The sequence below is a fragment of the Galeopterus variegatus genome, unplaced genomic scaffold (genome assembly GCF_000696425.1).
Source record: "Galeopterus variegatus unplaced genomic scaffold, G_variegatus-3.0.2 Scaffold1660, whole genome shotgun sequence".
Lineage (NCBI taxonomy): Eukaryota > Metazoa > Chordata > Mammalia > Dermoptera > Cynocephalidae > Galeopterus > Galeopterus variegatus.
This window is the reverse complement of record NW_007727771.1, coordinates 289,943-314,151: the sequence shown is the minus strand read 5'-3', so window position 1 is coordinate 314,151 and position 24,209 is coordinate 289,943. Positions and strand designations below refer to the sequence as shown.

At 48.4% G+C, this 24,209-nt stretch overlaps 1 long non-coding RNA gene across 1 annotated transcript; it reads right to left on the bottom strand.

Moving 5' to 3' along the window:
- Window positions 1-814: 814 nt before the first annotated feature.
- LOC103595014 lies at window positions 815-17,246 on the bottom strand. Its single transcript, XR_550903.1, has 3 exons — window positions 17,159-17,246; window positions 8,542-8,627; window positions 815-1,685 (listed from the first exon to the last, which is right to left on the bottom strand). It is a non-coding gene; the product is annotated as an uncharacterized LOC103595014 (long non-coding RNA).
- Window positions 17,247-24,209: the final 6,963 nt, after the last annotated feature.

Sequence of the window (24,209 nt, the reverse complement as noted above, 5' to 3'; positions counted from 1 at the left end):
TCTCTGCCATTTTCTGTAGATGTACAAAAACGACTATCTCCTTCTCAGGACTAATGGATATGCACGTGTATACAGACACACAAACACATGCACACACCTAGCATTTTCATCAGAGCTAGGTAATATTTCTGTTGATATCACCCCAGGTATCAGGATTTTTTTGCTTCTAAAGACATTAACCTGGCTCAAGGTCCTGCACTAGGAATTTCTCATCCTTCTCTTTTCTTTTCTTCCCTTGTGTTATTTAAAGTGGAAAAACTATATGACTACATGTGGTAGGTGGCTTCTAAGTTGGCCCCCAATGATCCCTGCTTTCTGATGTTAGTGTTATTGTGTAATCCCCTCCCTATGTGATGAGGGAATTGAGGCCTGCCAATACCCAGTTGGAAGCAGATTCCCTTCTCCCCGCCCCCCTACCCTAGTCAAGTCTTCAGATGAGACCACAATCATCTGACAGCTTAACTGCAATTTTATGAGCTATGTTGGGCCAGGGGCACTCACCTAAACTGTGCCCAACTTCATGACCCATAGAAATTTCAGAATAATAAATGTTTGTTGTTTAAAACCACCAAATTTGGGGATAATTTTTATTCAGCAGGCAAAAACTAATACACTGCATATTGAAGAAATTTGGGGTACAAACCATATATACATTAAGTAAGAGATATAAGAAAATTCTTTCCTTGATTCCTTCATCTATTCAGTCACTCATTCTTTCAACACACTTTTACCTACTTTGGCTCTAGGGGTATAAAAATGAATGATACCATTTCTGCCACAGAGGCACTTTCAGTCTAGTGGGAGAGGCAAACTGGTAAACAGATTATTAAAATTTTAGTGAAAAATGCTAATAGAGCAAGGTTCAAGGTGCCTGGACATCACAGAAGAGGGAGAAAATAACTCTGCCTGGAGATATGAATACAGCTTATAAAGAGGGGCTGGAGGTTAAATAACTGGAGGCTTGGAGAATGAGCAGGAGTTTGCCAAGCCGGCAATGGGAGAAAGGGCATTGCAAGTAGCAAGAGCTGCGTGTACAAAGACCAATGTTTGAGGAATCACAGGTCATCCATGTGGTTGGATCTGACAGCATAAGGTGACAGGGGAGCCTGGCAAGGTAGGATGACCAAGCAGTGAAGGTGCTTGGTGCCAGCCTTATGTTTTTGGCTTTTATCCCATAGAATATGAAGAGCAGGTGGAGGTCTTTAAGTGAATGAGGGTTGTGATCAGATTCTGTTTTAGAAAGAGAACTCTGGAGGCAATGTGGAGGATGGCTAGAGAAAGGAGGCTGAAGTCAAGGAGGTTGGGTAGGATGCTAATTCTGATCTAAGGGAGAGATGATGAGGCCTGGACCAAGCACTGTCTGTCAGAATCAAGAGGAAGATGAGGGAGGAAGGAGCTTGAGGTAGTTTCTTAGCTGGGATGACTGAGTAGATGATAAGCTATTCACCAACATAAGGAATAAAGATAATATGCAGATCTGGGCAGTGGAGAGTCTATTAGGATCATGCAGATTATGCTATAGTAACACATCATCTCAACATCTCATTGGCTTTCTCACTCATACTACAGGTCCCATGTGCTCAGCAGAGGCCTCCATGCAGTCACTCAGGGATCCAAGCTGACAGAGGCACCACCATGGTGTGGCTACTCCATCTGGAACACATGGCCTCCTCAAGTTGCCTCCTCTGTTACATACGAAAAGAGAGAGATGGTAGGTAAGTATGTTTGGGCTTTTTATTACCCCAGCCCAGAAGTGATGTATGTCACTTCCACCCACATTTCATTGGCTGGAATCAGTCTATGGCTTCTCCTAACTACTGAGGGCTGGAAAGCATAGGGGGAGCACATGGAATCAGTGTAGGGTGGGCATGACTGTTTCTGCCACAAGGAATTAACTAACAGTTTTTCCCAATTTTTTTTAGCGTGGTAAAATACACATAACATAAAATTTACCATCTTAACCACTTTTAAGTGTACATTTCAGTGGTATTAAATACATTCATAACATAGTACAACCATCACCACCATCCATCTCCATTACTCTTTGTCTGTAAACCTGAAACTATACCCATACCCATTAAATAGTAACTCTTCATTTCCTCCTTCCCCCAGCCCCTGGCAACCACCTTTCTACTTTCCAGCTCTATGATTTTGACTACTCTAAGTAACTCATATAAGTGGAATCACACAGTATTTTTTTTGTGATGGCTTTTTTCACTTAGCATATTGTCCTCAAGGTTCATCCACGTTGTAGCCTATGTCAGAATTTCCTTCTTTTTTAAGGCTGAATAATATTCCATTGCCTGTATACACCACATTCTGTTTATCCATTCATCCGTCAGACACTTAGGTTGCTTCCACATTTTAGCTATTGTGAATAATGCTGCTATGAACATAGATGCATGAATATTTCTCAGAGACCCTGCTTTTAATTCTTTTGGGTATATACCCAGAAGTAGAATTGCTAGATCATTGATAAATGATAAATTTTTTAAAAATTTTCTTTTGAGGAATGACCATACTGTTTTCCACAGCAGCTGTACCATTTTATGTTGCCACCAATAGTGCAGAAGGATTCCAATTTCTCCATATCCTCCCAACACTTTTCTTTTCTTTTTTTTTTTTTTTGTCACAGTAGCCATCCTAATGGATGAGGTATTATCTATTGAAGTTTTGATTTACATTTCTCTAATGATTAGTGCTATCAAACATCTTTTCAGGTGCTTATTGGCCATTTGAATATCTTCTTTGGAAAAATGTGTTTTTAATTCCCTTGCCCATTTTTGAATTTGGTTGTTTTTCTATTGCTGACTTTTAGAGTTCTCTGTACATTCTGGATATTAATCCCTTATCAGATACATGATTGGCAAATATTTTCTCCCACTCTATGGATTGCCTTTTTACTTTGTTTCTATCATCTTTTAATGCACAAAAATCGTATTTATTTATTTATTTATTTATTTATTTATTTATTTATTTATTTTGGCAGTTGGTCAGCATGGGGATCTGATGACCTTGGTTTTATCAGAACTACACTCTAATTAAGTGAGCTAATTTTTGTGTGTGTGTGTGTCTTTTTTGTGACCGGTAAGGGGATCGCAACCCTTGGCTTCGTGTCGCCCGCACCATGCTCAGCCAGTAAGCGCACCGGCCATCCCTATATGGGATCTGAACCCGTGGCCTTGGTGTTATCAGCACCGCACTCTCCCAATTGCACCATGGGGCCGACCCAAGTGAGCTAATTTTTTTAAAGATTTTTAAATCTTTTTAAAAAGTTAAAATTTTTTTAACCTTTTTAAAGATTTTTACCAAAATTTTTAACTTTCATAAAGTCCAGTTTATCTATTTTTTTCTTTCATTGCCTGTATCTCTGGTGTCATATCCAAGAAATCATTGCCAAGTCCAATGAAGTGAAGCTTTTGCACTATGTTTTCTTCTAAGATTTTCTTAGTTTTAGGTCTTCCATTTGGGTCTTTGATCTGTTTTGAGTTAATTTTTGTGTATGGTGTATAGGGTCTCACTTCATTCTTTCGTACATGGATATCCAGCTTTCCCAGCACCACCTGTTGAAAAGACTATTTTTTTCCCCATTTAATGGTCTTGTCACCCTTGCCAAAAATCATTTGACCATATAAGTAATGGTTTATTTCTAGGCTCTCTATCATTAACTCAGTTTTGAACATTTATTTCAGGAGGAGATATCCAGTAGGCAGTTAGAAATGTGGTTCTCGGCCGGCCCCGTGGCTCACTCGGGAGAGTGCAGCGCTGGGAGCGCCGACGCCGCGGGTTCAGATCCTATATAGGGATGGCCGGTGCACTCACTGGCTGGGCATGGTGCGCACGACACCCTGCCGAGGGTTGCAATCCCCTTACCGGCCAAAAAAAAAAAAAAGAAAAGAAATGTGGTTCTGATGCAGACAAGAGTTGAGGGCTAGAGCTGCAAATTTGGGCACTGACATTACCACTGCCTTCTGGAGAGCTTATGTTATAGACAGGGACAGAAACATACACAAATAGCTGTGATCTACAAGAGGGCAAGTTACATACTATCTGGCAATGAGCAGAGTGCCATGAAAATAAAGATGGTGAGTAGGAGTTCCTAAGCAAAGAGCCTGGATAGCTGATTTCTGTGTGGATTGGTACACCTATCCAAGCAAAGAGCCCATGGAAGCACGCATTGTACAGTGGATGTGGGGAGAATGAGCACGAGGCAAGGGAGATAAATCTGGATGGGTGTGGGTGGGGGACAGATAGTGGAATGTCCTAATGCTGAGTCAAGCACCCTGGGCTTTATGCTGTACTTACGGAAAAAACGGTGAAGGCTTTGGGGAGGGAACAGGTAGATACATGAAGAATGGATGAGCAAATTTTTGCACTACTCTCCTGTTTTCCATATAAACCAGCTTCCTCACTCCCTTGTATGCACACACATACACACACATATACACAGCTTTTTCTGCCTAGCTCCCAGTTCTGTACCTCCATCCTAGATCGTAACTGCTTTATCACTGTCACCCAACTAGGCAGTCTGCCTGAATTTCTGGCCACAGAATTTCTTCCTTTCTTCCTTTTTTCTTTCCTCTCTACTTTCTTATTGAGATATAACATAGAGTAAACTGTATAAAATGCATTTTAATTTTCAGTACAGATTAATAAATTTTTACATGTGTCTACACTCACATTAACACGACCTAAATCAAGATATAGGACATTTTCTTCCTGTCCCCTTCCAGTGAGTACTGCTCTAGAGGTAAACACTATCCTGACTTTTATTACTACTAATTAACTTTGCTTCCTATAGACTGCCTAGAAATGGAATCATGAAATATGCCTTCTTCTGTATCTAACTTCTGTGAGATTTACCCACATAATTTCTTACAGTAAAACTTCCCCCTTCATGCTCCAAGATTAGTTTCCTGAGCTGTTGCAGCTTTTAAACCAGCTTCTCTTCCTCTCTCCTCCTTTTCTTTCTTCCTCCCATTCTTCCTTTTTTCCCCTCTATTCTAGCACAGGTGCTAGTGAACAGCAGTGAGCAATGCAGCGTGGTTCCTGCTCTGTTGAAATCGTATGCTCTAGTGGGAGGCACAGTTGGAGAACCAGGCAATTACAATGCAGTGCGATTAGCACAAGGCTAGTCAAGTCAAGGGCACTATGGGAATCTGCAGAAGAGGTGTCAAACCTCAACTTTGTGGACCATGGAAGACTTCCTGGAGGAAACAACATCTCAGGTGAGACCTGAAGGATGAAGAGAGTGCTGTGAGGAGTTGCCTGTGCAAAAGCTGCAAGGCAAGAGAGGAAATGGTGCTTTCAAGGAACTGCAAGAAGTTCAGAGAAGTTCCACTTGGCTGGAGCATCGAGTGCTAAATTGGGAAGTGCTGAGGGGCAAGGTAGGGCAGATCTTGAAGAGCCTTGTAAGCTCCATTAAGGAGTCCAAAGTTTCTCCTGGGAATCATGGGCCACCACTGAGGAGTTTTCAGTGACACACTGAGGATGTGGTTTATTTTATTTATTATGAAATTTGAGTTTGAGTACATTTTTTAAAGGCATTTTAGTGTTTGGAAAGGTATATACATGGTACAAAATGGCACATAATGAAGCACAAGTCTCCCTGGCTCTCCTGTCCCCCAGCCACCCAGCTCCCCACAGGGGTGGCCTTAGAATGATCACACTGGCTGAACGGTGGAAAGTAACATGATGAAGCACAAGTCTCCCTGGCTCTCCTGTCCCCCAGCCACCCAGCTCCCCACAGGGGTGGCTTTAGAATGATCACACTGGCTGAACGGTGGAAAGTAACATTGTAATGAAGCAGCCGTGGAAATAGGAGGCCTTCTAGGAAGCTGCTGAGCATTCTAGGTAAGAGAATGGTAGTAACTGTGCAAATGATTTGAGAGACATGCAGAAAGCATAAATAACAGAACCTGGGGACTGGTCAGACATAGGGTACGAAGGAGGAAGGAATTAAGTGGGAGGAGGATAGTGCCTTTCATCCAGCCAAGGAGAAACAAAGAGGAAGCAGAGTTAGGGGAGTGTGGTGGGTGTTATCTGCAAAGACGGCCACCAGCAGTGCTTTCTCCTTCATGCGTGCTGCTCCTTTAGCCTGCAGTTGGGGTGACTTTGTCACTTGCTTTGACCAATAGTATGCAGCAAAATTGATACCCCGGTAGTTCAGTTCTAAGTTTTAGGAGGCTGGCAGCTTCCACTTTTGCCCTCTTGGAAGCCAGCGACCATGTAAAGAAGTCTGACCATTCTGGAGGACAGAGAGGCTTCTTAGAAAGAGGAGAGTGACATCCTGGAGGATGAGAGACTATGAAGAGAAAGAGAGAGGCCCAGTCAGCCCCATCTCTTCCAAGGGCCAGACATGTCAGTGAAGCCATCTTGGATGCTCAGGAACCAGTGGAGCTGCCCCAGCCAACGCTGCATGGAGCAGAGGAAAGCTGTCCACATTGAACCCTGCCCATTCATTTATTTACTTATGTTTGGCTGGTACAGGAGTTGACCCCTGGACCTTGGTGTTATCAGCACCACGCTCTAACCAACTGAGCGAACCAGCCAGGCCTCAGTGATGCCCAAATTGCAGAATTGTGAACAAATAAAAACTTGCTGTTGTTTTAAGCCATTCAGTTTTGGGGTGGATTGTTACTCAATAGATAACTCAGAGAGGGAGGGAGGGGTGAGTGGGGGAGACAGGCTGTGAACTCAGTTTCTTGCCCATTTCTACCTTAGAGTTCCACCACCATGGTCTGCTGCTTTTCTTCTTTTCGTAAGTATCCCTGCTAAACACCTACAGCTTTATAATCCAGAGCTTCTATCTAGGAGGTGCAGGTGTCCTGGTCTGTTGTTTCTCTGGTGCCTGTACAAACAGCTCTAAAACCCAATTGTATGTTGATGACTCTGTTTCCTTGGGTCAGCCTAGGGCTGGTTCCAATCCTCCTTTGGCTTTAGGAAAGGAATTTTTTTTTTTTTTTCTGACTTCATACCCCTGGGGGAAATGTTATTTCTTTGTATTCTTCAGTTTCTGACACAGGGCTAAATACTAAGTAGCTGTTTGCTAAATGCCAGATGAATGGCTACAGGAGGCTCACTTGGATAGAGTCCTAAATGGGGTCCAGTTCCTGAGTTCCTGTCCCTACCCAAAGCCCTTCAGTGTCTCCATTTATGCAAAGGAGAAGGTCTCACCTCACCCTCTCCCACCAACTCAAGAGCTGGTCCCATAGTTGGGGGTGCAGTCAGGGGTTGAGACATATAGCAATGATGAGTTAGAGCTCAAACACCGTGACAGAACCATCCCGTGTGTGCCTCCACGGAGAAATGGCTGGGCCCATGAGGCAGCAGGTGATGTGACATGCATGGGCATTGTGATTGATGGGGACAGATATCCAGAGGTCTGTCTGCATTCTTCAGCAGGGCCTGAGGAGGGTGTGTGTGTGTGTGTGTGTGTGTGCGTGTGTGTGCGTGTGTGCGTGGGGGTGTGTGCGTGTGTGTGTGCTTGCGTGCGTGTGTGTGCGTGTGTGCGTGGGGGTGTGTGCGTGTGTGTGTGCTTGCGTGCGTGTGTGTGTGCGTGTGTGTGCGTGGGGTGTGTGTGCGTGTGTGTGTGCGTGCGTGCGTGTGTGTGCGTGCGTGCGTGTGTGTGCGTGCGTGTGCACGTGCGTGTGTGTGTGTGTGTTTGCTGTCTGTACATGAAGGAGAGAAGGTCACCAACCCCATGCTCTCTGATTCGATGACCCTCTTCTCCCCGACCCCAGGACTGCCACAAAGAACTTAGCCAGTTGAGAGAATCTGCCTTTATCTGTCTCCATGTCACGGTATACTTGGCCTCCTTACAGACTGGGGTTCCCCGGGTGAGAATGAATTCTGAATTTCCCCTCCAGGGCCACGGAGACCTGGGGAGCCCCCACAGTCCCTGTTGGCTTCTCTTGGTGGCCTCTCCAGAGCCCTATTTCTTGCAGCTCTGAGGGGAGGGAGCATCTTCCCTATGACCCCCAACCCAGCTCTTGTCTGAGTGGAATCTAAGAAGGGATTTAGGAGAGACTCTTGTCCAACCTTCTCATATTCAAGGTAAGGGAATTGAGGCTCATGTCAAGGAAGTGACCTGTCCAAAGTTCCTAGCTGGTTCATGGCAGAGCTGAGGCCAGGATGCACATTTCTAAATTCCCAAGTTGGTGCCCTCTGCAGCCTACACAGCCTTGTGCAGGGCTCTTGTCTCACTGACCCCCCTTTTCTTTCTACCATCCTTTCTCTTCTCTAGCACATGCCCCATGGTAGGGACACATCCAACTTGGGGGAGCCTTTCCAAGGCCAGCAGGCAGCCTTTCCAAGTGAGTGTGGAACTTCAGGCGTTTCTGAACACTGAGAGGCTGGTGTGCATGAGTGTGCACACACACTCTTCCACTTGCACACACCATCAAGCAGGTGCATGTGCTGGGGCACTGAGACACATGCACACACAAAGAGTCACACACACTCCTCTATTAGGTTTTGTGGTCTCCACCAGTCCCCCACTCTGATGGACCCTGGCACAACACAAGTCACAGGACTCCTCACCTGGCCTCAGCCCTTGGTGTCCGCAGCTGTCCATAACTGGGGGCGACAGGGCAAGGACAGCCGAGCAACCCCTTCTGGCCCTGGATCTAGAGATGGGAAAGAGAAGACAGGTTCAGAGCCATCATTAACACAGACACATCTTTGTCCACTTAGGATTCCTGCCACTGGGTCCCTAAATGTCCCTACCTGGGTGGATAATGGGAGGGTGAGGACTCTACTTTTCTTCTTCTTCCTGCTCCCTTTGCCACACCTTCCCCCTTCTTAATAAGAATCTGTTTGAACAAGCTCCTGCCAGGCTATAGATTCCATGGGGCACACAGCTGGATCTCTTAAAACACAAGGGGAGATGTTTATATCATCTCCCAGCCCTGCCCTGGTTACCTCCTCCTGGAAATTGCCAGCCAAGGGCTCAACCTACAGAGACAGTTTAGGTAAGACTGAGATGGGTCCCTGGTACCTACAGGAGTGTGAGCAGTGCGAGCAGGGGAAGGGTGGGCGTGCGAGCAGGCAGGGCGGGAACTGAGATGTCCCTGCAGAGTTTGTCGGTCTCTTCCCTTCTCCTCTCCTCCCCTCCCCTCCCCACCCCCAGCCCCAGCCATTCCAATGCCCCCACCCCTGGAAAAGCTGAATTGGGATTCGATCCCCAGCCAGTTGCCAGAGTTCCGGAGCAGCTGTCCCAGGCTTGGGGGAGGAAGGGGCCAGGAATGCTGGGGCTGAGGCCTGGGCCGCCCCAGACAGAGCCGGCTCTGAATTCTGGGAATGTTTGTGCAGCTGGAGCCCATTAGGGGAGGGAGCCGGGCCGCTTATTAATCCCAGCCTTGCTCCCCGGGAGGGGCCCTGCACACGAGCAGAGGGGGAGGAGGAGGGCGCTCTGCTAAGGGAGGCCAGCCCCCAGCCCTCAGCCCCCTGCGAGGTTGAGTCTCAGACAGGAGCTTGGAGAGCTGGGGCTCTACCCCTCGATCTTGCTTGGTGCATGTGTGTGGGTGTATGTACTCACACGAGTGGGGGAGAAGCGTGTAGAGAAGGTGGTGTGGGCACATACGAGGGGGCTGTTGAGGCATGGTGAGGTTTGACAGGACGTGTTCCTACCAGGGGAGGCAAGAGGCACACAGTGGTCCTGGGAAGGGGTGCTGTATACTCCTCAGGGATCCTCACCTGCCCCCCAAGAGCTCCTGCTGCCTGGCACCCTGGCTAGTGGGAGAAGAGGAGGAGGAGGGGATGAATTCTTGTTGCCCCAAGTGTTTGAATATGTGCACAAAGAGGGTTGAGGAATGAGTGTGGAGGCAGAGTATCCATATACAGCCATGCGGGTTGTGTCCTGCAACAATTCCAGGGAATGCTACTTACTGAGACTCTGTGTGAGGAACACCTCCTGGGGTTGTGCAGTGTACAACTTGCTCAACCACACACAGTGCTTCTGGGTGCAGGCTGGGAGTCTGGGGACTGGGTTTGGTTCTAAGCTGGCACTGCTATAAGATGTCGTACAAAGGTTAGTGGCACTGAAACCAAACAAAAGGGCCCAGAATGTTGTTTCAGCTCTACTGACGAGCTGTGGGACCTTGGATCCGCTTCTTAACCTCTCTGAGTCTTCCTTCCTTCATCTGCAAATGGGGATGGGGTCTGTCCTATGCACCTCATAGGACTACTGTACTGATCATGTTCATTTGTCTGACCATGCACCCATCTATCAGTCCATCCAACAAACGTGAACGGTTACTATATGCCACACTCTGCTGGTTATTCACAAGTGAATAAGGTCCTTGACCATTGGGAGCTCACACTTGATAGAGTGGGGTGGGGTGGGGTAAGTGACACACACAGAGTTAAATGTGGAAAGTGCTCTAATCTGGTGTTATGGAGGGCGGCAGAGGAAGCACTGCTCACCAGCCTGTTAAATATGTGTTCTTAGGATGACGTCTGTGAAGGTGCCCTGTACACTGTAGAGCCCAGCACAGTGTGGGAGGCAGCTGTGGCAGGATCCCCTGGGACAGAGCTGAAGTCCCCTTGTACCTGTAGCACTCACTCAGACCCCGTCACCTCTGCAGCTGGGGGCTGGGGCTGTTAGATGATCAGGGTGATAATACCAGAAAGTTTCCAGAATAAACCCTACCAGGACTTGAGAAAGTTGAGAGTTGTGACAAAAATCCCAGCACCCTATTTGGAGAACAGGGAGAAAAGCTCCATGACCAATTTCTTAAAGGGTTAGGTTTGACGGCCTTTGCTGAACTACGGCCCCAACTCTTTATGGAAGATGGTGAGGAGGAGAGGCTGGGCATATTACAGAGGGAAGTCCAAGGAGGGGCAGGGACCTGGGAAGCTTTGGAGATGAAGTCACCTGCCTTAGCCATCCCCAGAGGCCTCAGCCAAGGGGAGGAAGAAATGCCTCTCATCTTACCCTTTATTTCCACAAGACTCCCTTAGTACAGAGGGTCTCCAGTTCAGGTAGGGTGAGGTCCCCTCAAAACTTTAGAGAATTTCCTAATAGGGCTAGTGGGACAGGAACCACAGAACACCAAGGCTTGTAATTACTGTGACAAAAATTGGAATCTTGGGATGGACAAGGAATGGGAACAGCTGTCTCAGAATTCCCAAGTCATGTCTCAAGGTGGTGGTGGTAGCCCCAATGGCTCCAAATGCCACCAGCCATTTCAGGCATAGATAGTCTCTGAACGGGTACTCCTTGTCCAAGGGCCTCCCTGCTCTTAAGTCCCAGGCCACATGGCCAAGGGACTAACAGCAGGGCTTTCTCAGTTGAAGAGAACTGTAGAGATGAGAAAGAGACCAACAAAATTCTGGAGGCTCAGTTTCTGTCTTTTTGGCAAGACACTATTAGACCTATAGACACTATTCCGCTGCCTTCAGGAAGCACCTATTCTTTTTTTTAATATAAGTTTATCTATTAATATTATTTTTGTTACATTCTAAGATTTTGTTGCGGAGCATTTGGAAGGGAGGGGGAGAGAATATGGGGAAAGAAAATAGGGTGGCAGAAGGAGGAGGGGCCTGGCTGAGGCCTGTGGCACACCCCTTATGCCTGCAGGGGAGACCAGGGGGCCTCCACCTGCTGCTTGGTGGTCATCACTGGTCTGGTTGTGGGTGTGGGGGGGGCATGGCCGAGGCCCGAGGCCCCCCACCACCCTGGCTTGGAAGCCTGGGGCAAGGAAGCTCCTATTCTAATGGAAGGCAGACATAATTTGTTCTCTAGGAACACCTAGTACGATGGTAGAGACATAGCCTCCATTTTGGGGAAACCCCCTAGTCTGATGGTGGAGGCAGGACACACAAATGCACACACACCCTCTCCTGAGACACAAAGAGTCATAAACATGGAGTGAATATGAGATGAGTTGCTGAACTGAGCTACAGGCAGTTGGAAGTAGTGGAATGAGTGATAGGGGAAAAGAAACGAGGAGTTAACTAAAGGAAGCGTCCGGAAGGAAGACTCCAGGTAACGAAGGGGACTGCACAGGGTTAAGGGAGAGCACTTTTTTATGCACAGATACCCTTGACTACCTCTCTTGTTCTGGGGGAAGCTGTGAAAAGAGCATTGAACTGGGAGATCAGGTTTGTTCTGGGCTCTGACACCAATATGCTGTGTGACACTGGGCAAGACAACTTCTCTGAGCTTCTAAAATGTCAAGACTGCACTAGCTGATCCCTAAGATACCTTCCAGCTCTAACATCCTAGACTTCCTGGCCCAGCTCTATCACTCCTGCTTCCTCTCCGTCAGAGCTTCCTCCACTGCTGCCCTTCCTCTCGGCCTTGCATTTGGTCTTTCCTGAGGCAGGTGGTCCACCCAGCTGCTTGGCCTGTGTGGATATGAGATCCCACCCACAGTGTGGGGTAGTGTTTGGTGGGGGTGGGTTGTGACCTGAGGAGCTGATGGCCAGGTTTGGGCTCAGGCTGTGGGCCCTGGGGTGAGGATATGACTTTTGGCAGCTTTTCCCCATACCTTCCAGAAGCGAAGATTGTTGGGAAGGGAGAGAAGGGTTCAGATGTCATGGTTTGGGCTGTGGTGGGTCTGGTCACTGGTGGAGGTCTGGGAGGGGCAGTCATGGAAGAACAGGTTGAACTCCACTTCCCCTGAGCTTGGGGACATTGGGGCTAGAGCTGGGCCAGGCTGGGTGGTTCCTGCAGCTGCTGGGTGTGCTTGTTGTGAGGGAGCTGGGGGGGAGGAGAGGATTGGAAGGGACAGCTGTGTCTGCCAGAAAGCTTTGCCTGATATCCATCCTGAGACACTTCCTCTCCCTGGCCCCACACAGGGCTAAGATGAGATGGGTACTCTCCTCCCATCCAGAACAAGAGGACAGACAGACCGAGGAGAGATTAGTGAGGGGCTGGGCCTAAAGAAGCCAGGCCATTTCCATCTCTGCACCTTTCTATCAGAAAGGTTTACATGAAAAGCCCTTGGGTGACATGGAGTGGGTGGTAACAGACTGACAACTCCCATTTTCTATGATTCAGCCCAGAGCACTTCCCACCTGCCTTTTGCTTTCCACATCACTGGTTCTTAAATTTTAGCAGTGCCAAAGGATCATTTGGTGGGCTTGCTAAAACCCATAATGCTGCTGATCCATAGGCCACACTTTGAGTCGCACTCATCCTTCTTCCTCCCCTCCCTGCTCAGCTGTCTCATCCCTCTTCCAGCCCCTGCCTGCCTGTCCCCGACCTCTCCCTAAGCACAAGCCACTCCAGCTGTTAGGGGCTAAGCACATGGCTGGGTGGCAGAAGGCTAGGATCAGACCCTGTAGTGGGAGAGTAATGTGGAAGCCCAATGGGGCGGGTATGGAGCTGGGTACTGAGCTCAGCCAGGCTTCCTCAGTCGGACCCAGGCCACAGCAACACACTGGGATGATTCTCTTCCCCCATTTCGTCTCTTCCCCAGCACAATGACCCTCAACCTGTGGGGCTCCTGGGAATTCATAAGTGGATCAAGCATCATCAGTAGATTGCAATTTTCCATTGTCTCCCAAGTCTGTGCTCTGTTGTTCTTCAAATATGTGTGGGGGCTGTTGTGGTGAAAAAACAAAAAATCACTTAAAAGTCTTAATGAATTTATACTTTCTTTTTTCTTTTCTTTTCTTTCTTTTTTTTTTTTTTTTGGTGGCTGGCTGGTATGGGGATTCAAACTCTTGACTTTGGTGTTACAACACTGCATTCTAACCAACTGAGCTAAATGGCCAACTCTATACTTTTCTAACTTTTAAAAAAATTATAAAATACATCACACTTCTGGAACATACTGGCTTTTTGTCAAGATGAGAACCTGCATGGCTTGGTCCAATCTATTGCTCTAGCCTTGTATTCCTCCCTCTCTTCTGACCACATAAGCCTCATTTCAATTATACAAATAGACTTTGCTCCCTCTGGCCTCAGGGCCTTTTCTTGTGCCTTCCCTTCCCTCTGTCTTACTTTTCCCTCAAAGCTCTCCTAATCACTTCCTTAGGGAATCTTTCCCATCTCCCTACCTTGCTAATTACACCATTAGAGGCTCTCAAATACATATACTTATCGCTCTGTCTGCAGCCCTTAAATTGTTTTAATTTTACATTTATGTGTGTGGCTTTGATTAATTTCTGACTTCTCTATTAGTCTGAAAGTCCTGTGAGGCGGAGCCCACTCGTTTCTCTCACTTATTGCCCACCATTGTAGCTCTAGAGCCAACCACAGTGCCCAGCACAAAACAGCTGCTTAATAAACGTGTGATAAACAACGCAGTCAATCAGCCCATCAGTGAATAAAGATCAACTCCATAGATGGAAGCAATAGCCAGGGACTTGTGGCACCAAAGGACAGAAGTTAAAAACAACCTGTACTGCTACTGACCACCTGTTCTCATAGGTGGACCATGACCTTGGCTCCTGCAGTGGAGGTGAGAGAGGAGACAGAGATGATTGGCAGGCAGTCTGCTGCACAGCAGTGGGAGTTGTGAGGAAGAGAGAAGGGCAGATAAAAGAGAAGGAAGGGAAGAAATTGGGGAGAGAGGAGAGAGATGGAGAGGAGAGAAAAAAGAATCTGAGAGAAGAAAGAAGAATCTGAAGAGGAGAAAGAGGACAGAGCTCTCTTAGGACATAGTGCAGGGAAGAGGATCTCCAGAGATCAGTATGGGATTGATGGGGTGGTGTCAAAGGGGTATCACTTGGCTGCCTTCCATTGTGACCTCCTCCTCCACTCTCAGCCCTTTCTTTTTCCCCACTTCCAGCTCCCTCCACCTCCAGCTCCCTCCCTCTGTGCCCCAGGAGCTGGGTTAGTTTATTTTCCTTGGGAAGCTTCCTGAAAGGGGATCCTGGTTTTCCTGACCCATGAAAAGTGTCTCAGACTGCTGTCTGACCCTTCCTGCAGAGCCCCAGCTCCAGGGAGTTTGTTTGACAAGCAATCACCCATGTGGACACATGCAGATATCCTGGCACATGGCAGGCACATGCACCCAGGGACCCCAGGGTAAATATGAGGGTTGTGTGACCAAAGTTGTGTATGCATACATGCACCCCCACATGCAGAATAAGAATAACGTGCAGACACCCTACACATGGGTGCCTGCACTAGCACGCTCATCATATAACCCACTCATTCACACATAAAACATTATTCCACATACCCAAGTATGCCCATTTCCCCTCTTCACTGTAGTGGCAAAAAGAGTTAGAGTGATGGACACATGTGGTGTGAGTGGCAGTGTGAGTGGCTGGGGTGGCCCACGGCCAGCGGCAGTTTCTCCCTGAGTCAGAGAAGGAGCTGCTTGGCCAGGGAGACCACCCGCTGTGGTGGAGTAGGTCCTCCCCACTGCCTGTGGGTGGGAGATGGGAGGTCTGTGTCCTCAGGGCCACCTGATTTCAGGCTCTTTTGGAGTCAAGTGTGCCATCTGTACTTCCATAGAGGGCTCCTGAGAATCGGAATGGAGTTGTCCCCTGCACACACTTCCTCAGCCTGGCCTGACTGTACAGGTCCAAGCCCACTCCCCAGGACCCAGGGCTCCTGCTGAGGCAGGCCTCGTGAGGGAGTGCTCAGGGGCTGCTCTGCCCCCCACCGGGTATAGGACTTGCCATCAATAATAATCTCAGCACCCACTATGTACTACTTGCCAGGTATTCAATGCACAATATCTTATTTAAGACTTCTAACAACCCTGTGAAGACTCTTATATTCTTCCTTTAGGGATAAGGTGACTCAGGCTTGTGGGGAGGGGTACAGAAGCTTGCCACATTTATAGAGCTGACGACGCCGAGAGCTGGATTTGGTGCCAGGCCTGTCTACCACTGAAGGCCACGGTCTTGAACACTGTGCCATACTGCCTCCAACTGCACTTGCCTCACTGCATCTTCAGCTGTAAAAATACCTACCTCAAAAGCTTTCCAGGAAAGAATTGAGATGAGCTTTGTAAACTGGCCTAGTGCGATGCCTGGCACGTTGGGAGCATTTGAAAATTCGGTTTTCTTTCTCCTTTGGATTCCTGTCTGGAGAAAAGGGCAGAGTGCGACACTCCCCCTGCCAGTGAGAAGGGAGAAGGGGCCGCAGCAGCCAGGAAAGAGGTGGGCAGGGCAGGCAAAGAAGCAAACGTAGCAGCCAAGCCACCCCTGCCCCGCAGCCTCCGGGCAGCCAGAGAGGCCAGTAGTCATCACTGCACACCCCAACAGTCACCCACACTCGCCCACCCGTGATCTGGGACTGGAGAGGACAAGAAATGTCCCCCTCACCGCATGTCCCCTTCTTTATGACACCCCCAGGAAAAGGAGGCATTCCCAGACTCCCAGACAGCAGGAGGCAAGGAAGGGGGTGGGGAGGAAGGGGGAGGGGCCGCACACACTGGAACCTTTGTGGGATCCCCAAGCGTCTACGTGGAAACACCTCATATATCAAGTGTGTTTGTCCTTCCCCGGGGAAGGTGGGGGCACGGGGGACGGGGAGAGGCTGGGACCTGAAATCGGAAACACCAGTGCGCAACCCGAGTCGACTGCGAGGGGGCTGTTGGGAAATGTTTTTGAAGAACTGACCTGTTCTGGGCTTCTGGGATCCCCATTCCTCCGAGTCTTTGATTCTCCTTCTCCAGGCCCCTATTCACTGTGCAGAACTCCCCGCCCCCACCATGCACCACACTCCTGCCGGGCTGCACAGTTCCCTCCCCTGCATCCCATGCTTGCTCATGCCCTGGCCTGGCCTTCAGTGCTCCCTGAGCCAGCTCTTCCCTCCTCTCCATTCCCTCCCTCTTTGTCCTGTCTTCTAAACCCCCATATGGCTTGTTCCAGGATCCTGGCTCAGTGTTCTCTATGTCTTGATAGGTTCCCTGCCTCTGCTCCCCACCCCGACTCATGCCCTTGACCCGGCCAACGTGATGATACTGAGGCAGTGCTGAGAGTGACTGTCCTAGATAGTAATGTAATGAATATGACTGAGATGGTGATGTTGGAAAAATTAGTGTTATTTATTTATTTATTCCAGAACGATTCATCGAGGGCTTACTAAATGCCAGATACTCTGCTAGATGCTGAAGCTCTCACGGAGCTCCCAGTTATTACCACCCTTAAGCTCCAGGCAAGAGAGTTCCCTGCTCCAGGGCCTGTTCTCACAGCCTCCAGTTGCTCCCCACCCCACAGAACAGATTCTATGGGAGGAACCTACCCAGAGCTTACAAAGCCCCCTCTGCTCTCCATTCTCAAATATGCTCTGGATTCCTGGCCCAGGACTGTGTGGAACCATATTGGAGCCTGAGACCAAAAAATAGAAAAAGAAATCGGTAAAACCAGTTCTGTCTTTATTAAAAATTTTGATATTTTGTTTATTATGGATTTTTTGGCCTTAATTTTGATTTTTTAAATATTGCATTAAAGTATTATTTACCTTTATTACTAAGTTTTTTGGTATCCCTCAAATTTTACACTTGAGGTGAGGGCCACTTGACTCACCCTAGTCCTGGACCCCTCCTGATCCCCAGAATTCCCTCCCAAGTGACCTCAGCCGGCCTGTTTCCGAGGCCTGCAGAGCCCTTTTCCCCATCCATTCTCCCGAGGGCAGAACAAGCTGCAAGTGCACTTACCCTTAGGACTAAGATGGTCAAGGGAAGGTTGTCTTTGGGGGGCGGTGGTGGAGCACACGCACGTGGGCTACTGAGGTGACCTCACAGGAGCAGAGCAAAAAAGAGCTGCTGGTGTGAGGAGACGTAGGTAGGCCAGAGGATGGGGGCAGCGACACCATGTTCCCGTGCAAACTCCAAAGTCATTATGAAAGCATATTTGTCACGGTAAGAGGATAAGGTATATTTTATCCAACAGTTTTTTGACTTATAATTCTTAAATCTTTACAGATTTTGTTTGTGGCCTTTTATTTGTACTCTTGTCCCAAGTCCTGCAAATGTTGAGGGCAGGCCTGCTTACAGGCATTGTGAGTGGGGGACAAAAGTTGTCAGGATGGAGTAAGCCAGTTCCATGTGCTCACTGCCATTGAAGAGCCACCTGTTATGTACCTTTGCTCCTGCTCTTCCCACCACCAGCAGCGCCAACGCTTCCTTTAAGTCTCCCTCCTCTATAAAGTGGTCCCTACTGCCTTTGTGGCCTTTCCCTCCTCCAAACCTGTGAAATATACTGCCAGTACCACTCCCCGAGCTCTTGCCTGCACTGCCTGGTAACACCCTACAAAAGTTATTTTGTGCTGTTATCTAACTTTTAGGGTGTGTATGCCATGTCTGGGGAGCTGAATTATCAGTGTCTCAAAAGCAGTATGTATTGTTTTATTCTTCATGTTCCCTACATGAACATGGGCTTGGAAAAGAATGGGTTTGAAGTTAGCTGGAGATCTAGGGCTGATGCTGGCCCTGCCTCTTATTAGCTTTGTGACCTTGAGTATGTTAACCTCTCTGAGTCTCAGATTTCTCATATATAAAATGGGATAACTAGACTTGCTTGGCAGGGTGTTCTGGACATAAGAGGTGGTATATATGAAGGGCCTGACAAAGTAGGCAGTCAGTAAAATGTTAAGCATAATAATTATATTATTACACATAATATATTAATGTATAGTTCACATTTATTATGTGCCCACTCTTTTTTTTTTTTTTTAAAGATGACCAGTAAGGGGATCTCAACCCTTGGATTGGTGTTGTCAGCACCATGCTCAGCCAGTGAGCGAACCGGCCATCCCTATATAGGATCCGAACCCGTGGCCTTGGTGTTATCAGCACCACACTCTCCCGAGTGAGCCACAGGCCGGCCTATGTGCCCACTCTTATATTATTAATATAACCATTATAATTATATATTATAAAAGACATTACATAAATTAAATGATTGAATGGGACAATTTGGAGGCCTGGGGAACCTAAGGGAGGGGAAATGGATCCTTCCAAATTGAGGATCGTCTAAAAAGAGAGAGACTGAGGAAGCCTGAAGCCTGGATGGGGTTGTTTTGGCAAGTGAACCCTTGGAACCCGAGTTTCCTTCCTGGGCATTTGGCATAGTTGTGAGCAATACAGGGCTCAGAATTAATCCTTACATGTAGCTAAAGCCTCTCGACTCTAGGCACTTCAATTGGCCTCTCCAGCCACACCCTTGGCACAACCCTGTCCCTGCCCCACTAGCAGAGGCAGCTACGTACCAGGCACCACCTTCATCTGCTACAGAGTTGGTCAGTCTTCTCAAGCAGTTCCCCTACCCCAACATACCCGACAGTGCTTGCCCAGGAGAAACCACAGAAACAGAGGGCTGGGGCAGCAGGAGATGACTGGATTCCAACTCCCAAGACCACCCACCCTGACCTCCTCCCCTATGGTTATTAAAAACATATTTCCAAGGGATTAGCAACATGCCAGGGATGTTGACCACTAACCCTCAGTCTAACCAATGGTTTTAATCACCAGCTGCAGCCACATTAACATTACTAACTAATGAGCAGTCTGCTAAGGTGGGGTGAGCATAGAGAAAGGGGTTGGGGCGCAGAGGGAGGCACCTGCTGTACGACTGAGCCAAAGGAGCTATGCTGGGAGAGGGTGGCTCAAACTGCATTCCTTCCTAATCAGGAGACCAGCTCCTTAGGGCATTAATGATGCTGGTTTGGAGACAGGGAGCCTATGTCTAGGCATTCTGAATTGCCACATCCAGTTAGGCTCCCCATGGGAGGGACCACTCAGCGGGGAGCTCACCTGTGACTGGCCAAGTTCCCAGATGGGTACTCCCTGTAGTAAAGACCTAGTTCTTGGCTCAGAAGTGTGTGAAAAAGTGCAGGAGATTCAGACTCAGAGCTTTCCTTTTGTCCCGTGACAGGGACAATAGCTGAGTTCACTCCTAGTCTTAACTCCATGTCTCCCAGCTGGGCTCCCATTTTTAGCAAGCAGCTCTGAAGTATTATCCAATGGGGGAGGCTAAAAGGTGGCCATCGGTGCACTAGAAGTTGCCTTTGTCTGGGAACATTGAGAGAGCAGATGGGAAGCTCAGGGGCAAGAAGGACATAGCCTGGGAAGATGATAGGAGAAAAAAGCAGAAACAAAGGAGGTGGTGGAGGAAGGGTAGAGAGGCTACGGGGAGGCTAGAGACCCCTCTGGCTCCTAGAACAATGTAGGAAAGAGAGTAGTCAGCCCAGAAAGACTGTCCCTGCAGATCATGGTTGTAACCTTTTGTGTTCAATAACTGGTTACCAAAGACCTGGCCCCGTTACACATACATGTCCTCACCCCTTCCTCTCTCTCTGCCTCCTTCCTTCCCCATGTCTCTTTCCTTCCTTTGTCCCTGTTCTAGCAAATGGCTGTGGCCTAAAGTTGGCCTCCACTTCACCCAGTGCAGGCTTTTTCCTAGAGAGATTCCTAGTAGCTCCGCCTCCTAGGAGTGGAGGCCACCACAAGCTCTGCCTCTTCACTACCAGCCCCATCCAGCTCACCTGGACAGAGCATCCCCTCTTCTCCATGTGCTTACCCTGTGCTAGGCACTGGGGAACAATTTGCAGGAAGGAAGGGACCTGCTAGAACTTGCACAAACTCAGAGGCAAGAAAGGTGCAGATTTCAGAGCCAAATGGAGCCAAACATAAGTTCAAACAGCCCAGGTCCATGTTCAGCTAATCGGGTCCAAAGAAAAGGAAGGAAAGCCTCTTCTGAAGAAGGGCCATGCAGGTGTAGAAGGCACTGGGGACCAGGCCGAGGCGCAGAGGAGCCAAGATGGTAAGGTGCAGAGTGGAGAGCTGACTGCTTGGAGGGAGCTCATGGCTTCTAAGATGAGCTGTCATGGGAGGGGGAGGCTGACATGGCCTTGACCCCTGGGGTCTAGCATAAATTTGAGGGGAATAGAGACTCGTCTGAGGGGCCCTGGGCAAGGGAAGAGGCAGCCTCCCTTTTTGTGCGCCTAGAGGCAGGCATAGGGGAGAGAGTGTCCTGAGGGTGGTTGCCATGGAAATTTTACCTCCACCTTCCCCTCCTGGTGTCTCTGAAACCCAAGGGCCCCAGGAGCCCCTGCTGTCCCACCCCACACAGCCAGTAACAGCAGAACCATCTCTGAAATAAACACCATATAAGAACAACAACCACCAGAAACTCCAAAGGGGCTTTGATGTTTGGGCCAAGGATTTTGACTAAACAAACTGGAAGCGATTTAGGCCAGGGAAGGCTGCAGCAGTGTTGCAGCGGCACTGGTGAACTGACTCAGGTTGCCAGGGGCAAAAAGGTGACTCTACCCTCACCCCACTCCCATCCAACCAGCCATCTTGGGACCTCAGAGGGCAGTCCAGAGAGACAAGGGTGTGTCCATCTGTCCTGTTTCCCTCCTACCTCCTGCCAGAGAGGCTGGACAATCTGAGGGCACCATGTCTACCCAGCAAATGCCAGGCTATGAAGCGGCCTAGTAAGCAGTCAGGCCACTGCTGTGTCCTCTCCCTGCTCCCCGCTCAAGCTCCCAGAACACACATCCACTGCCCTCCACTTCCACCATGTCGTCTCCTCCCCATCCAGTCCTCACTGCAAATTTCTTTATAAAGAACAACTAATTTGGGGAATAAATCTTGCCCTAGTCTGAAAAGTCCTCGGCCCCATAACAGCCACCTCGGGCTGGCACTGAGAACGGTCAGAGTGAGAAGAAGCTCAATCTTTGCAGCATCATCAATTCCCTCCCTAGAGAGTGGACTCTGTGAGGGCAGAAACTCTGTCCTGTTCATCTCCAGATCTAGCACAATGCCTGAGGCAGACAGGCGACCAGTACATGTTTGTTGAATGAACAAATGAATCATCACTTGGGGGAATCATGGAGGTTTAAAGTCCTGCCTCAGTTTCCTCTGCAAAAAGGTAATACCCAGCTCATAAGTGGTTTTATATATATATATATGAGTATATAACACACACATACACACATACACTGTTACAAAAATGTATATAGAGTGCCCAGCCTGGGGTCCGGGTCTAGCATGCAGCAGGTGCACAATAGCTAGCTGTAATCGTTAGGCTGTAGGCTACTTCATAACTAGACGGTATGTCATTTGTAGCAAATTCACAATTGTAGTGAATGTGCACGGAGGGGTTGAGGAGAAAGGAGACTGATTCTCCTTCCAGGGTGGAGAGTCAGGCAGAAAAGCAATAGAAACCCCTTCCCGTGCCCCAACTTTTAACAGTGGAGAAAGCTAAACCACTGTGGAAGTGTATGTTGCCTTTATCCATTAGAGAGGTGGGGGAAACTGGGGCTTTATTTGTATCCTCTAAAAGCATCCCTCTACCCTGTGCAAAGGTCTCCCTTTGCTATCTGCTTTGCACTCTGGCTGTTTTCTATCCCTCACATCGTCTTCCTGAAGGCCATCTGCCTTCCTGCTTTTTTTTTTTAATCTTAATTATTGTTTTACATTTAATCACCAAGTCTTGAGTAATAAAATCCTAAAAGAGCTGGTGAGGTCTCTCCAAGCTGGATTGAATCTCTCAAAGGAAAAAACAAAAAACAAAACAAGGGAGCCACTCACAGAGGCCCAGACACATGCTTCTACATTTTGTTACACATACACATGCATGCACAGAGTCCTATACATTAACAAAATAGTACAAGGATCACAGGCATGCCACACAAACACACATGCATACACTAGATATACATACATACACACAGTGTCTCATACACAAGTGTCTACACATATGTGCACATTCAGACACACATATATGTACTAACCAAGAAATCCCAACAAAGCAGGGCACGCGTGCACACACACACACGGACTCACAGGAGGCCCGATGACTGTATTTCAGGCTTCACCTCCCAACCCAAGCTCAAAAATCTGTCTCCAATTATCTGGCCCATGTTGAGAGCAACAGGAAATCCAGAGCTGCCTCTGTCTTCTGTGGGAGATGCCAGGATTTCAGCCATTTCTTCATCATTGGAAAACAAAGCCTTCTGGCCTTGCCTGCCTCACTATAGCTCTAAGTCAGTTGGGGCTATGAGGGTGTGGGTGGGAAGTGTAAGCAGGTGGGGAAGGAAGGTGTCAAACCGAACCTAAGAACAGCTTGATGAGCCTGGAAAACTTGAGCCATGAGCTGAGTCTTCCCACCTTCCCCCAAAACACTGAACAGGGCAATGGCTTGTGTCAAGGAAAGGGGCATATAGTGGGACCTGAAAATCAGTAATGATCCTAGACACCAGCCTCATGGAGTGACAAGGTGGCATAGTGGAACAACCACAAGACCTACAATCAGAAGACCTGGGCTTGGGTCCCAAATCTGCAGTGAGCCAGCTGCCAGTGATTTCACTTCTTGGAACCTCACTTAGAAAGTGGGGGTAGTAACAATAACATGTCTTACAGAGTGGTTATGAGTGGTGACTTGTGCTCGTGTGGCTAGGGAAAATGGCCACACCCATGGCATTGTTGGCTATGAGATGATGTCCCAACCTGTGTCAGTGGCTGATCTCACCTCCCTCCCCAATAGGTAGTTCTCATTCTGCTCCTCCAGATGCACTTGGCTAATCCCACAAAAGAGAAAGTACTGTTTCAAGAAACCTGGTCAGCACTTCATCCCACTGCCCTTATCAGATGGAGCAGGGCTAACCATACCCTCAGCTTTCTCATGTGCCTGAACAGCTACCCACCCCAATGCCCACTCCCCATGTTCCTCCTGTCATCTAAAGACAGTGGTAGTGGCTTGGGGTGGTGGAAGGACACTGGATTTGGGGGACTTTCCTGTTCTTAAAGATACCTAACCAAGGCACAACTTCCCCTAATTCAGCCCAGCATTAACTTCCCTGGACAATTTCCCTCGATATGGACACACTCTCCACCTGGCTTCGTTTGGGGGAGTGTTCGACATTGTGAGCACAGTCATGTGATGGTTCCCACCAGGGTGTTAATGAAGGAGCTTTTGAAGGATTTGGGGACCCCGTGCGATTCAGAATGATTCAGAGCTAGCTTCTGGGCAGTCTTGCCATAATACCCGTCACTCTCTGTAGCTTCAGCATTTTGTAGGATTTGCAATTGTGAACATGTTACTCTGTTAAGTAGTCTTTCATTGTTTTAGTCTGCCTTTCTCCACCAGGAAGGCAGTTGCCAGAGACTAAACTCTGTCTCCCCCTCAGACAGGGAGTTCTGGGTTACCCACTCACTACTCCAGTCAGGTCCTGGCCTGAGAATGCAAGGACAGCAGGACTGCATGACATGGAATAATTCAGCAGCCCCTCCCTGTGCCTTCAGAGTGGGACAATCTTCTTTGAGATCCAGACTTCAACAGGCATT